The sequence below is a fragment of the Zalophus californianus genome, chromosome 5, assembly GCF_009762305.2.
Source record: "Zalophus californianus isolate mZalCal1 chromosome 5, mZalCal1.pri.v2, whole genome shotgun sequence".
NCBI classification, from domain to species: Eukaryota; Metazoa; Chordata; class Mammalia; order Carnivora; family Otariidae; genus Zalophus; species Zalophus californianus.
The window spans coordinates 95,471,573-95,486,952 of NC_045599.1; the positions used below are offsets into that span (position 1 = coordinate 95,471,573).

A 15,380-nucleotide genomic window follows, 5' to 3' on the forward strand; every position below is an offset into this window, starting at 1 on the left:
TTATTTTAATCTTTTAAGCTAGAATTTTTTTTTTTTTATCTGTAAATAGAGGTAGCAGTGCTTGCTACCTAAAGGGGTTTTGTGAGAAATAGAGTATATAAGATACATTTTAATTCTGTGCTTGGTAAACAGTAGACTTAATTAGCATTCACTTCCATCCATTTGTCCTGAGAAATGTCTCCCTTGCATGGTCTTTTGTCCACTATTTAGATCTACACAGACTAAGTCAAATCTTTCTTCCAGTTGGATCCTTCATTATAATGTTTCCCGTGTGTTTTCTTTCCTCTGGTGTATACTTATCCAGTATCTTCAAAGCATTTCTTGCATAATGTTTGAGCTTTTTACCATCCTGGGAATGTTTCCCAGATGACCTCTAGTTTGTCAAGGTTCTTTTCAAAATATGATGTTCAGAATTAAATGTGAAATTCCAGGTGAAGATTGACCAGCCCGGAACAGTTTGAAACCATCATCTTCATTGTGTATGATGCTGAATTTCTTCGAGTGGGACCCAAGATTAAGTGGTAGACTTGCCATATTATTAATTCATATTGAGCTTGTAGTCAACTTAAGTCATAGTATTTAACTGCTGTTAAAACATGTCTTTCCTATTCCATACTCATGAAGTTTAATTTAAGAAAGAAAAAACATGAAACACCTCACAACTTTGTGTGTCATTCTTGCACAGGAGTTGGGCTAACCTTCTCTCTATCATTCCAGTATCAGTATATGTGCTGTTGAAGTGAGTATGTTTAATTTTTTTAATCATAAATATAGGATTTTTTCTTGATCTCTGATAAAACTGGTTTCATTATTTTGACTCATTCTTCTTACCTATTTCTTTTAAAATAAATCCAGATTTTGACATCCAGCATATTGCCTACTTGTTGCATTCTCTGCTAACATATTTAATCAGAATGTCCTTTATTTAATTTAATTAAATTGTTGAAGAAGATAGGCCAAGTCAGAGCTCTGTACGGTGAAAGAGAGCACACTCCACCCCCATCCAGGTGGATTTTGATCAACATTATGAAGGTCTGGTCAGTTAAGTGCCTATGAACTTTCTGTATTGTAATACCATCCAGCTTTCAGTTCTTTACCATTTTACATACTCCATGCTTACAAAATGATGAAATGAAGTGATCTCCCTTCTCTATGGCCCAGGGGAAAGCATATAGCTGAGAACACTGATTCAAATCTTTGTTCTTTAACACACTTATTGGGTGTCATGTGGAAAATTACTTAAACTTACCCTTGATTTTCCCATATGCAAAAAAGACAACACTATTACATTCCTCACTGTTTACTGAGAATATTAAGAATGGTGATAATTAGAATAAATCCTCCATAAAATGTAGATATTGCTTATTTCAGTAACTGGACTGGAACACAGATTATCTTTGTATATGTTTTAAACATACAGATGAAGAAAAGAGGCTCAGAGAAGTAAAGTAGCACCAAGATTCAAACTCACATCTGTTTTGCTTAAAAATACATTATCTTTCCACAATGTTATGCAGCCTCACTGAGAATTATCTGTATAAAGTGCTTTCTGTTATAAAATCCCAGATTGATATGAATTGTGATAATTTAGTTTACCAGTTAGAAAAGACAATTAGGTTCATTTAGCATAATTTGTCCTCCGTGAATGCAAGTGGCCTCTGGTGATTACAAATTCTCCTTTTTATATACTCACAAATCACCTTTCAATAATCTTTTTGCTAGTTTTTCTTTTCTTTCTTTCTTTTTTTTTACTTTAGTACAATAGGTTTATAAATTCTAGAATCATCCCTTCTTTCTTAGAAAAGCTCTAAATATTTATCCTTCTCCAGGTTTCTGGTACTTCTCACATTGAGAAATATGCCATGTTATTTTGTGTGGGGTTTTTTTTGTTTTTGCCTACAAAATGCTTACATATAACTGAGAAACTAGACAATAGGTAAAGAGTTACACAAAATATAGTCAGGTATTAAAATGAATGACAGAAATCAAGAATTGTCCTAGATGGTCAAGAAAGTGATCAAATATGAGCTACAGGTATCAGCAAAGACCTCATGGTAAGGACTGTAATTCTAGACTCCAAAGGATCAGTACTTGATTTTTGAATTTTCCATAATCAAGCAAGGAAGCACTGATTGTGTTCCTTGAAGATTCCAGGAATCTGTTTTCACTTTCCTATGCTTACTTGGGCTCCTTCTATCTGCACTGGTATCAAGTAGCAGTGCCAACTGTCAGAGCTAACTAGTTCACTTCTGTTGACCTCTGATCCATGAATTCAAATACACTTTGCTGAGAGAATCATCAGAAGAGCCTGGGGGGAAACCTGTGTTGACTAAAAGCACGTGGAGTAGTTATTGCCCAGAATTCCTGAAAAAAAAAAAAAATGGAGCTACAAAAAGTCCTGGCACTTTGGCCCAAAGTCTGTAGGTTTTTAATTTATTTATATTACAAACATGTATTCAACACTTACTCAATATTGGGCGCTGGGCTAAATGTTGGAGATAAAAAGTCAAACTCAACATGTCCTCTAGGAAGTTTCTCATAGAAGATGAAAACTCAACTTTTTAGTTGAATTTTGAGGAACCATCTGCTATTAGTTGGATGAAAATGTGAACAGAGGTAAGGTATACCAGAGAGTGGAAACAGGTAAGGGAAAGCAAGCAGAGAAGCATGAAAAACCTGTCAAATTTGGGAAACTAAAAATGCTTTTAGGTGATTAGACAGTACATTGACTGTGAGGGAGTGATGGGGGCAAAGATAGAGGAGTGGTCAGGAGCCAGATGGTGAAGAATTTTGGTTGCTAAGATAGGGAGTTTGAACTCTTATCCTGGAAGTTGTGGTGGCCCACTGAAGGAATTTAATAGGCAGAATGAAATGACTATAACTATGCTTTATTTTTTTTATTATGTTATGTTAGTCACCATACAGTACATCATTAATTTTTTATGTAGTGTTCTATGATTCATTGTTTGCATATAACACCCAGTGCTTTATTTTTGTTTTTTGTTTTAAGATTTTATTTATTTATTTGAGAGAGAGAGAATGAGAGATAGAGAGCATGAGAGGGAAGAGGGTCAGAGGGAGAAGCAGACTCCCTGCTGAGTGGGGAGCCCGATGCGGGACTCGATCCCGGGACTCCAGGATTGTGACCTGAGCCGAAGGCAGTCGCTTAACCAACTGAGCCACCCAGCCACCCTAACACCCAGTGCTTTAAAAAGATGGCTTTTATTAGAGGTGTGTAGAGTAAATGGGAAAAGAACCATTCTGAAACCCAGAGAGTCCAGTTAGGAGGCTGTGGCAGTAATCAGGTTAGAAGCAATGGCTACTGACTAGAGCAGTGACCATTAATGGGAATCAAATAGAGGGAACAAATGCAAATGATATTAAAGGAAGTAGAATTCAAGTCCTCTGTGACAAGAAGAATGACATGGGAAGAAAGGGGTAATAGTTAAGAGTCTAGGGCAATGCTCACATTTCTTATATGGCTCATTGTATTGCTTATGGTTCCTTTCATTGAGGTGGGGCATGAAGTGGGAAGATCAATTTTTGGGTGGTAAGATGATGAGTTCAGTCTTTGACATATTAATGTTTGGGGAGGGAGGAAAAGATGGCAGAGGAGTAGGGGACCCTATTCTAAACAGTTCCCAGAATTGAGCTGGATATCTACTAGACCACTCAACACCCACGAAATCAGCCTGAGATGTAAGAAGATATATCTGGATCTCTACAAACAGAATATCACAGGCGATTGGCTTCGAGGTAAGAAGCAGGGAGCTGTGATTCCACGGGCAGATATCAGAAGATAAACGGAAAGGGGAGGGAGCCTTCAGGATTCTGCACTGCCAGAGCATGAAAGCCTCCTGTGCTGGGAATGGGTACAGACTCACAGACCAGTAGCAATGGGGAATAGACTTTAAGGCAGCCCCCTGGGCTGAAACCTGGAGCGGTGGGGCTGTACATGTGAACTGGGGGCAGCTGGTGGTTTTAGAAGCACAAAGGGAAGAGACGTGCCCCAACCTGGAGGCGAGGACTGAGAGTGTTGCTGAGGGGCACACAACCCAGGACACTGCAGTTTTTAGCAGTACAGACAGAAACGATCTCTCTGTTCTGAGGCAGAGGGTTGGAAACGGTCTCTTCTGCTCTGACTCTCGAAAGAGATGCAGAAAGCCGCCAGAGAACAAAAGCCCCCAAAAAACGGTTTTCACTGAGCCCATTCCCCCCACACACACAGGGGTAGGGCAACTCTGCCTGAACAGGGTTGCCTGAGTAACAGCTTGGCAGGCCTCTCCCATAGAATACAGGCTGGGAGAACAAGAGGCTGGCAACCCTAAGGTCCCTATTAAACAGATGCATCTTGCTTGGGTTGTAGTCAATAATTTGGACTCTGTACATTCCCTCAACCACCCCTCAACAGAATAACTAGGAGGAGGAACCCCCAAAATAGGAAAGACTCAGAGACTTTGACTTCTGCCACAGATTTACAAATGGGTACAGATATAACCAAGATGTGGGAAATGGACTTCAGGGTAACAGTTATGAAGACGATAGCTAGAATGGAGAAATTGATTAATGGCAACATAGAGTCTCTAAGGGCAGAAATGAAAGCTGAACTGGCAGAACTTAAAAATGCTATCAATGAGATCCACTCTAATCCAGATACTCTAACAACTAGAATAAATGAGGAAGAAGAACGAATTAGTGATCTAGAAGACAAACTGGTAGAAGAGAAGGGAAAAGGGGAGGCCTGGGAGAAACACCTTAAAATCCATAAAAACAGAATTAGAGACATAAGTGACGCCATGAAACTTTCCAATGTCAGAATTACTGGGATCCCTGAGGGGGTGGAGAGAGAGAGAGGACTAGAAGATATATTTGAGCAAATCATAGCTGAGAACTTACCTAATCAGGGGAATGAAATAAACATTCGTGTCCTAGAGGCAGAGAGGAACCCTCACATGATCAAGGAAAACATAGCAATGCCCCGGCATGTAATAGTAAAACTCACAAATCTTAGAACCAAGGAAACCATCTTAAGGGCAGTTAAGGGGGAGAGGTTCCTTACTTACAGAGGGAGGAACATCAGGATAACGTCAGACCTATCCATAGAGACGTGGCAAGCCAGAAAGGGCTAGCAAGACATATTCAGGGTACTAAATGAGAAGAACATGCAGCCAAGAATAGTTTATCCAGCAAGGCTGTCATTTAGAATGGATGGAGAAATGCAAAGCTTCGAAGACCAGCAGAAACTGAAAGAATATGTGACCACTAAGCCAGCCCTGCAAGAAATATTAAGGGGGGTTCTGTAAAAGGAGAAAGACCCAAGAGTGATATAGAACAGAAATTTACAGAGACAATCTACAGAAACAAGGACTTCACAGGCAACATGATGACAACAAGTTCATATCTTTCAATAATCAGTCTCAATGTGAACGGCCTAAATGCTCCCATAAAATGGCACAAGGTTGCAGATTGGATAAAAAGACAGGACCCATCCATATCCTGTCTACAAGAGACTCGTTTTGAACCTAAAGATACATCCAGACTGAAAGTGCAGGGATGGAGTTCCATCTTCCATGCCAATGGACCTCAAAAGAAAGCTGGGATAGCAATTCTTATATCAGGCAAATTAGATTTTAAGCTAAAGACTGTAGTTAGAGACACAGAAGGACACAATATCATTCTTAAACGGTCTGTCCAACCAGAAGATCTAACAATTGTAAATATCTATGCCCCCAACGTGGGAGCAGCCAACTACATAAGCCAACTGTTAACCAAAATTAAGAGTCATATTGATAATAATACGTTAATTGTAGGAGACCTCAATACTCCATTCTCAGCAATAGACAGACCATCTAAGCAGAAAATCAACAAAGAAACAGGAGCTTTGAATGACACACCAGACCAGATGGACCTCATAAATATATACAGAACATTCTACCCTAAAACAACAGAATACCCATTCCCCTTGAGCACACATGGAACTTTCTCCAGAATAGACCACATACTGGGTCACAAATCAGGTCTCAACCGATACCAAAAGACTGAGATTATTCTCTGCATATTCTCAGACCATAATGCTTTAAAACTGGAACTCAATCACAAGAAAAAATTTGGAAGAAATTCAAACACTTGGAAGCTAAAGACCACTCTGCTTAAGAATGTTTGGGTCAACCAGGAAATCAAAGAAGAACTTAAACAATTCATGGAAACCAATGAGAATGAAAACATATCGGTCCAAAACCTGTGGGATTCTGCAAAGGCGGTCCTAAGGGGGAAATACATAGCCATCCAAGCCTCACTCAAAAAAATAGAAAAATCCTGAATTCACCAACTAATTCTACACCTTAAAGAACTAGAGAAAAAGCAACAAATGATGCCTAAGCCACGCATTAGAAGAGAAATAATTAAGATTAGAGCAGAGATCAATGAATTAGAAACCAGAAACACAGTAGATCAGATCAACAAAACTAGAAGCTCATTCTTTAAAAGAATGAATAAGATCGATAAACCACTGGCCAGACTTATCCAAAAGAAAAGAGAAAGGACCCAAATTAAAATTATGAATGAAAGTGGAGAGATCACAACTAATACCAAGGATACAGAAACAATTATTAGAAATTATTATCAACAACTATATGCCAATAAATTAAGCAACCTGGAAGATATGGATGCCTTCTGGAAACCTATAAACTACCAAGACTGAAACAGGAAGAAATTGACAACCTGAATAGGCCAATAACCAGTAACGAGATTGAAGCCGTGATCAAAAACCGATAGTCCAGGGCCTGATGGATTCCCTGGGGAATTCTACCAAATATTCAAAGAAGAAATAATACCTATTCTCCTAAAGCTGTTTCAAAAAAATAGAAACAGAAGGAAAGCTTCCAGACTCATTCTATGAGGCCAGCATTACCTTAATCCCCACCCCATCAAAAAGGAGAATTTCAGACTGATATCCCTGATGAATATGGATTCCAAAATCCTCAACAAAATCCTAGCTAATAGTTTCCAAAAATACATTAAAAGAATCCTCCACCACCACCAAGTGGGATTTATCCCCAGGATGCAAGGGTGATTCAACATTCACAAATCAAATCAATCAATGTGATAGAATACATTAATAAGTGGAGAGAGAAGAACCATATGGTCCTCTCAATTGATGCAGAAAAAGCATTTGACAAAATACAGCATCCTTTCCTGATTAAAACTCTTCAGAGCATATGGATAGAGGGAACATTCCTCAATTTCATAAAATCCATCTATGAAAAACCCACATCGAGTATCACCCTCAATTGGGAAAAGCTGAGAGCCTTTTCCTTAAGATCAGGAACGTGACAAGGATGCCCATTCTCGCCGCTGTTGTTCAACATAGTACTAGAAGGCCTAGCAACAGCAGTCAGACAAAAAGAAATAAAAGGCATCCGAATCGGCAAAGAAGAAGTCAAATTCTCTCTCTTCGCAGATGACATGATACTTTATGTGGAAAATCCAAAAGACTCCACCCCCAAATTAGTAGAACTCATACAGCAATTCAGTAATGTGGCAGGATACAAAATCAATGCACAGAAATCAGTTGCTTTCTTATACACTAACAATGCAACTGTAGAAAGAGAAATTAGAGAATTGATTCCATTTACAATACCACCAAAAACCATAAGATACCTCGGAATAAATCTAACCAAAGAGGTAAAGGATCTATACTCTAGGAACTATAGAACAGTGATGAAGAAATTGAAGACACAAAGATGGAAAAATATTCCATGCTTGTGGATCAGAAGAATAAACGTTAAAATGTCTATGCTGCCCAGAGCAATCTGTACCTTCAACATCATCCTGATCAAAATTCCAGTGACATTTTTCAAAGTGCTGGAACAAACCGTCCTGAAATCTGTATGGAATCAGAAAAGGCCCTGAATTGCCAAGGAAATGTTGAAAAAGAAAACAAAGCTGGGAACATCATGTTGCCTGATTTCAAGCTATATTACAAAGCCATGATCACCGAGACAGCATGATACTGGCACAAAAACAGACATATAGACAAATGGAACAGAATAGAGAGCCCAGATATGGACCCTCAACTCTATGGTCAAATAATCTTCGACAAAGCAGGAAAAAATATGCAATGGAAAAAAGACAGTCTCTTCAATAAATGGTGCTGGGAAAATTGGGCAGCTATATACAGAAGAATGCAACTCGACCATTCTCTAACACCATACACAAAGATAAACTCAAAATGTATGAAATACCTCAGTGTGAGACAGGAATCCATCAAAATCCTAGAGGAGAACATAGACAGTAACCTCTTCAACATTGGCCACAGCAACTTCTTTCCAGATACATCTCCAAAGGCAAGTGAAACAAAAACGAAAGTGAACTTTTGGGACTTCATCAAGATAAAAAGCTTCTGCACAGCAAAGGAAATAGTCAACAAAACAAAGAGGCAACCCACGGAATGGGAGAAGATATTTGCAAATGACACTACAGACAAAGGGCTGATATCCAAGACCTACAATGAACTTCTCAAACTCAACACCCAAAAACTGAATAATCCAGTCAAAAAATGGACAGAAGACATGAACAGACACTTCTCCAAAGAAGACATACAAATGGCTAACAGACACATGAAAAAATGTTCATCTTCATTAGCCATCAGGGAAATTCAAATCAAAACCACATTGAGATACCACCTTACACCACTTAGAATGGCAAAAATTGACAAGGGAAGAAACAACAAATGTTAGAGAGGTTGTGGACAAAGGGGAAGCCTCCTACACTGTTGGTGGGAATGCAAGTTGGTACAGCCACTTTGGAAAACAGTGTGGAGTTTCCTCAAAAAATTAAAAATAGAGCTACCCTATGACCCAGCAATTTCACTACTGGGTATTTACCCCAAAGACACAGATGTAGTGAAAAGAAGGGCCATATGCACCCCAATGTTCATAGCAGCAATGTCCACAATAGCCAAACTGTGGAAAGAGCCGAGATGCCCTTCAACAGATGAATGGATAAAGAAGATGTGGTCCATATATACAATGAAATATTACTCAGCCATCAGGAAGGATGAATACCCAACTTTTACATGAACATGGATGGGACTGGAGGAGATTATGCTAAGTGAAATAAGTCAAGCAGAGAAAGTCAATTATCATATGGTTTCTCTTATTTGTGGAACATAAGGAATAGCATAGAGGACATTAGGAAAAGGAAGGGAAAAATGAAGGGGGGGAAATCGGAGGGGGAGATGAACCATGAGAGACTATGGACTCTGAGAAACCAACTGATGGTTTTAGAGGGGAGGGGTGTGGGGGAATGGGTTAGCCTGGTGATTGATATTAAGGAGGGCACGTTCTGCATGGAGCACTGGGTGTTATGAACAAACAATGAATCATGGAACACTGCACCAAAAACTAATGATGTAATATATGGTGATTAACATAACAATAAAAAATTAAAAAAAAAACTAATGATATACTGTATGATGACTAACATAACATAATAAAATAAAACAAAATTTAAAAAAATATTAAGTTTCAGGTCTACAGGATTTCTAAGGGAATATTTTAGTTGGCGGTTTTATATGAGTCTGAAACTCATTTGAAAGAAGGGAAGAGAGAGACATTCATCAATGTATAAAAATGGTGGTTTGAAACCATGGACTGACATGGTAGGAGGAGATACCAATAACAATTATTTTGGAAGGTCTGTCCAAAACATTTACTTTTTCTCTAAGAACTCTCCCTCACCTGATCCACAGGTAGACATATTTGAATGGTGTGACTTTGCCATACTGTCCTAATAGTCATAGCTAGTTGGTTCATACTGGACTAATCAGAATATATCAACTAGGGGATCTGATATTGAAACGTCCTTGCATAATATCTCTGTAAGTTGTTTGGCTGTGGAAATGTAAATTCAGGAAGTATGGGGCAACCATATTTGGCTATGAAAAAGCTAAACAAATTAAGTTGGGAGGAATGGAGGCAAACCTGGGGAGAGAAGAGAGAAAAGCTCCAAATTGCCTAATAGTTTTTGAGACTGACAGCCTTTCACAAAGCCTTCGTTCTTTGGGAAATACTTCCCCACAATTCTTCCAATAAATCCCAATCCTTCCCCTCAAACATCCCATTTTTTTTCCTTTAATCTTGTATGGAATGAAAATATTACTTACAAACAGAGGGAGAATTAGGATATAACTACTTTGAAAGCCTTAATAAAAATATGAATCCAGGCAGTAAGTAATAATAGCTGCTAACAAAACAAAAACTAAGCAATCAATTATTACGTGTCTCCTAGGTGGAGTTGGACAATATCACCTATGGTGAATCACTGCCAGAAAATCAAACATGGGTCTGATCAAGTCTCTAAATCTAAATAACAGTTTATAGGAAACACAGGTTCCAGAAGAGCATGTTAAATTTTACCATGGGGATAAAATCAGTGATATCCAGACTGTGATAAGCATTACCAGACAAATTACTTTATTTTTTTCATGCAATAAAAGAGATGGGAGGAGGTTGGAGGGTGTTTCAAAAAGTTAAATGAGAGTTAAGGGACACATGAATCAATTTTAACATTTAGACCTTATTTTGACCTTGAGTCAAATTTGTTAAAAGGTATGTTATACGCAAACAATGAATCATGGAACACTACATCAAAAACAAATGATGTACTATATGGTGATTAACATAACATAATAATAATAAAAAAAGGTATGAGATAATTAAAGAAATGTGTTCCTGGACATTTTATGATATTAAGGAATTATTGCTTTTAAATATGATAATGATACTATGACTATTTTTTAAAATAGTCTTTTACCCTTTGAGATATATACATAAGTAGTAACAGATGAAAAATATAATTTCTGGGATTTCCTTCAAAATTATTAGAATGTGGCAGAACAAAGCAAGGAATATAGATGAACTAAATTGGCCCTGGAGTTGATAATAATTGAAGCTGAGGGTTTATTATATTATTCTCTCTACTTTTTATGTGTTTAGAATTTTCCATTATAACAAGTTGGTTGTTTTTAATAACAGCTTGACATACCCAGGAAATGGCATCTGAATATCAATGTAATATACCATGTCAATAAAGGATAAAACCCACATGATCATTTCAATAGATGCAGAAAATACATTTGACATTTGTCAAACTAGAAATAGAAAGGGACTTTCTCAACCTGATAAAGGTCGTCTACAAAAAAAAAAAAATCCAACAGTAAATGAGATACTTAATTGTGAAAGACTCAATGCTTTTCCTTTAAGAACCAGGATGCCTGCTTTTGTTATGTCTGCCAGACAATATTCTGCCAGAAGTTCTAGCCAGCACAATTAGGCAAGAAAATTAAATAAAAGACATTTAAGTTTTAAAGGGAGAAGTAAAACAATCTCTATTTGTAGATGATATGAACTTGTATATAGGAAATCCTAAAAATCCACTAAAAAACAATTAGAATAATAAATGAGTTCAGTAGTCTTCAAGACATAAGATCAATATACAAAAATCAATTGCATTTCTATACATTAGCAATGAACAATCTGAAAATGAAATTAAGAAAACAATTGCATTATATTAGGATCAAAAAGAATAAATAGAACACAAAAATAAAACACTTAAGAATTAACAAAATTTATAATCTGAAAACCATAAAACATTGATGAAAGAAACTAAAGACCTAAATAAATGGAAAGAAATGTCATGTTCATTAATCAGAAGGCTTAATTTTGTTACGATAATTTGCCCCCAAATGATTGACAGATTCAATGCAATCACTATTCAGATCCAGCCTGCATCTTTTCAGAAATTAACAAGCCAATTCTAAAATACATACGGAAGTGCAAGGGAATAAGAATGGCCAAAACAATCTTGAAAAATACAATGTTAGAGGACTCACACTTTCTGATTTTAAAACTTAGTACAAATCTACACTAATCAAAACAGTATATACTAGCATAAGGATAGATATATAGCTGAATGGAATAGAACCAAAAGTCCTGAAATAAAACTTTCACTTTCAAGAATGGAAAGTGCTCTTTCCACTAAACAGTGATGACTGAGAGAAAAGAAAAACATCTTTTTACCAAGGAAGAGGGAAATGTGGGCCCGTTAGCCCTACTTAATTTTGATGGCTTTAATATATATCTCATTAGAAAAAAAGTAAGGTCTTGTCCATACGTAAAAGAGTCCATGAAAATCAGAACACACAGAGGAAATGAAAGAGGAAAAGGACACTAATTACAACTACAGTGATGAGGACAATAACAGCCAACATTTATACAACATTTACTAAATGCTGGGCCTATTTCTAAATATTTTCAACTCATTGAGTCATTTAATACTCCAAAAATCGTAAGTACCACAAAAATCGTAAGTACCATTATTATTATTCTCATTATATAATGAGAGAACTAAAGCACTAAGAGTTTATGTAACTTACAATCAGGTGGGTTGGAAGTGTTAAGACAGGGGTTGTCAACACTGATTGCACATGAGAATCATGTCAGTAGCTTGTAAAACACCTAATGATCAGTCCATATCTCAGACCAATTAAATCAGACTCTGTGGTGGGTTTTTAAATCTCCCCAGGTGATTTCAATATGCAATTAAGGCTAAAAACCACTATATTAAGGCCCAGTTCTTACTCAGTTATTGGAGTAAGAGGCCTACTCACCTAATAGTACAGTGTCATCTGGTTTAAAGACAGCGATTTTTCAGAAAGTGGTTCCCAGAGGCATTGCATGAATATTGAAATGGAAGTGAATTAAAATTGTCAGGTCTCTATTAAGACCCTGAATCTGTGTTTTAACCACCCTACAAGGCAACTCTGATGCTAGTTCTAGTTTGGGAACCAGTAATACGAGGATTAGGGCAACTTCCTCTTCTCTTGTATCATGGCCTAGGAGACTAGAGATGTGCATTTTTAGTACAAAGTTCTGTCTCTAGATGTTTATCCACTGGCAAGTGTTTTGCCTATGAAGTCCTTAGATTCTTCAGTTGTAAAGTGAGGAGAAAAACATCTCTCAGATGTTCTCTAAGGTTAAAACTCTGCTTTTGGATAATTCTTCCCTGATTTTCAGAACTGATTCAAGTTCCCTCATAGAAGGAGATTTTCCTAAACCATAAAGAAGCTCATTCTAATTTCCAGACACGAGAAGTCAGTATAGCAAAATGATTAAGAGCATGGGCTCCTTGCTCTATGTAGGTTTGAATCCCATTTCCACCTCCTCCTATCTGATCTTAGAAAAGTTTTTAAATTTGTGGGCCTCAGTCTTTATTATAAAATTGGATTCCTATTCATACCTACATCTTAGGCTTATAGCAAGGGTTAAAAAAAAAAGTGGTTATAGAGCACTTAACATTAATTCAGGCACACACTGAGCTCTCAGTAAATGAAAGCTATATTTATAATTATGAGTATTTTTTTACACACTGGATATTGCACAAAATTTGAATTTCAATATTGCCCCATTTCCGGGCATACCTCAAAGGCAGGTATGAATGAGAAAGTTTTGGAAATTAGAAGAGAAAGTGACTATAGAGGACATGGGGCTGTGAGCAGAGATTATATGACAAGAATGAAATCCTAGGATCATTCTGTCTTAGAGCTGGCGGGGACCTTAATTACCTTCTAGGTCAACCCTCCATCCTTGTGGATCTGGAGAAAGGGGCCATGTTGGGGTAGAGTCTTGGCCTTGAGAGACAGCAACTTACGAAGCATTAATGGGTGGAGTCCTATTAATGGATGTGACTGGGGTTGGGCTACTCCAGAGGCTTTCCACCTACAAATAGACTATTATTAATTCAGAGTGAAAATAAAAGCCAATTTAGGAGAGAGAAGATTTGGGATGGAGGAAATGCCACATTGTCTTAACCATCAAACCAAATGTTAAATGTCCTCCAATTCACCAGAATGGCTCCTGAAAGTAATCCATCTTGCATAATGACAGGTGTTTCACCCACTGGAAAGCTCTGTGTCAGACACCCACAAGATTTATCTCCTGTGCTACAAAATTCCCCATCCCTTTCTAGTGCCAAATACTGATTTTTAAAATACACATGAGATGAAGGCCAATGAGAGGGGAGGATGCAGAGTGGACTTAAGGTTGAGAGAGTAATGCAGTGCCCCCTGAGGAGGGCACTGGAAGGTATTCTTGGCTATGGGAAAGCAGAGTGGGGTGCTGGTACCTGAGGCCAGAGACATGAGAAGTAATTGCCAGGTATTGAAAGCAGATGGGGGAGAGTGTTGAGGACAAACTGTACTCTCTTAACAATTTTATGTATTTCCAAACCCTGGTCTGTAATAATCTGCTACTCTCTCAGAAGCAGAGGAGAATGCTAAGTAAAAGACTCTGAATCACTGTAGTAATACAATTCTCTCAGGAAACAGCCATAGTAATTTTCTGGGACTGGTGAAACAAAATTCGGAGGCTAGGTTAGCAGGGTTGGTACCTTCTGAGGGCAGTGAGGGAGAATCTGTTTCATGCCTCTCCTAGCTTCTGTTGGCCTCAGGCATTCCTTGGCTTGCAGATGGTGTTCTCCCTGTGACTTCATGTTATGTCCTTCTGTATGTGTCTGTCTCCATGTCCAAATTTCCCCTTTTCATAAGGACACAGTCATATTGGATTAAGGCCCACCCAAATGACCTTATCTTAATTTGATCATTTGCAGAGACCCTATTTCCAAATAAGGTCATATCCACAGTTACTAAGAATTAGGACATTATTACCTTTTGGAAGGGAACACAGTTCAACCCATAATATAGCCCTTGCTTTGCTCTCATCTCTGGCTAACATGAGGCCTATACAAACTTTCCTTGATTACTCATTTTCTTGTGTCTTCAGTGTTCTGTCTCTAATTCAGAGCTGTATGGCTTCCAGGCACATTCCTTACTGCCTTCCACTTGGAGAAGTATGGCGGGGGGGTCCCCGTACCTCTCTGCAAGTCACTCTGTCTAGCAGAGAAAAGCCTCAAAGTCCTCTTCCTAGAGCTGTTGACAGGCAACTGTTGCACAGAGAAAATGTAGATCTGGGAGAAACCTCAGGGGTCATGTGGTCATACAATAGAAGAGTGGACTGGGACACAAAAAGTCACTCTTGTTCAGGTGCATGGCAGAACTAGTTACAAACTCAGTGTCCCTATTTGAAAGGCAGCACTCTTTCTATTCCGCTTTTGACCAGTTCAGTATTATATCCGGCACTGTAAAAGAGTCAAAGGGAGTATAATATTCCATTGAGTTAAAGATGTGCATTATTAAACATTTTTAAGTCTTTGGAATAGGGATGCTATTTATAATCGATGGTGAGTCTAATTGGAAACATTTTCTTTTTTTTAGTGGAATACTACAGTAAACACACATCTTATTGGGTGTCTTAAATCCAATA

At 37.8% G+C, this 15,380-nt stretch overlaps 1 non-coding gene across 1 annotated transcript; it reads right to left on the bottom strand.

Moving 5' to 3' along the window:
* Positions 1–640: 640 nt before the first annotated feature.
* Positions 641–747, bottom strand: LOC113930041. The gene has a single exon (XR_003522419.1). It is a non-coding gene; the product is annotated as a U6 spliceosomal RNA (small nuclear RNA).
* Between the last annotated feature and the right edge of the window lie 14,633 nt (positions 748–15,380).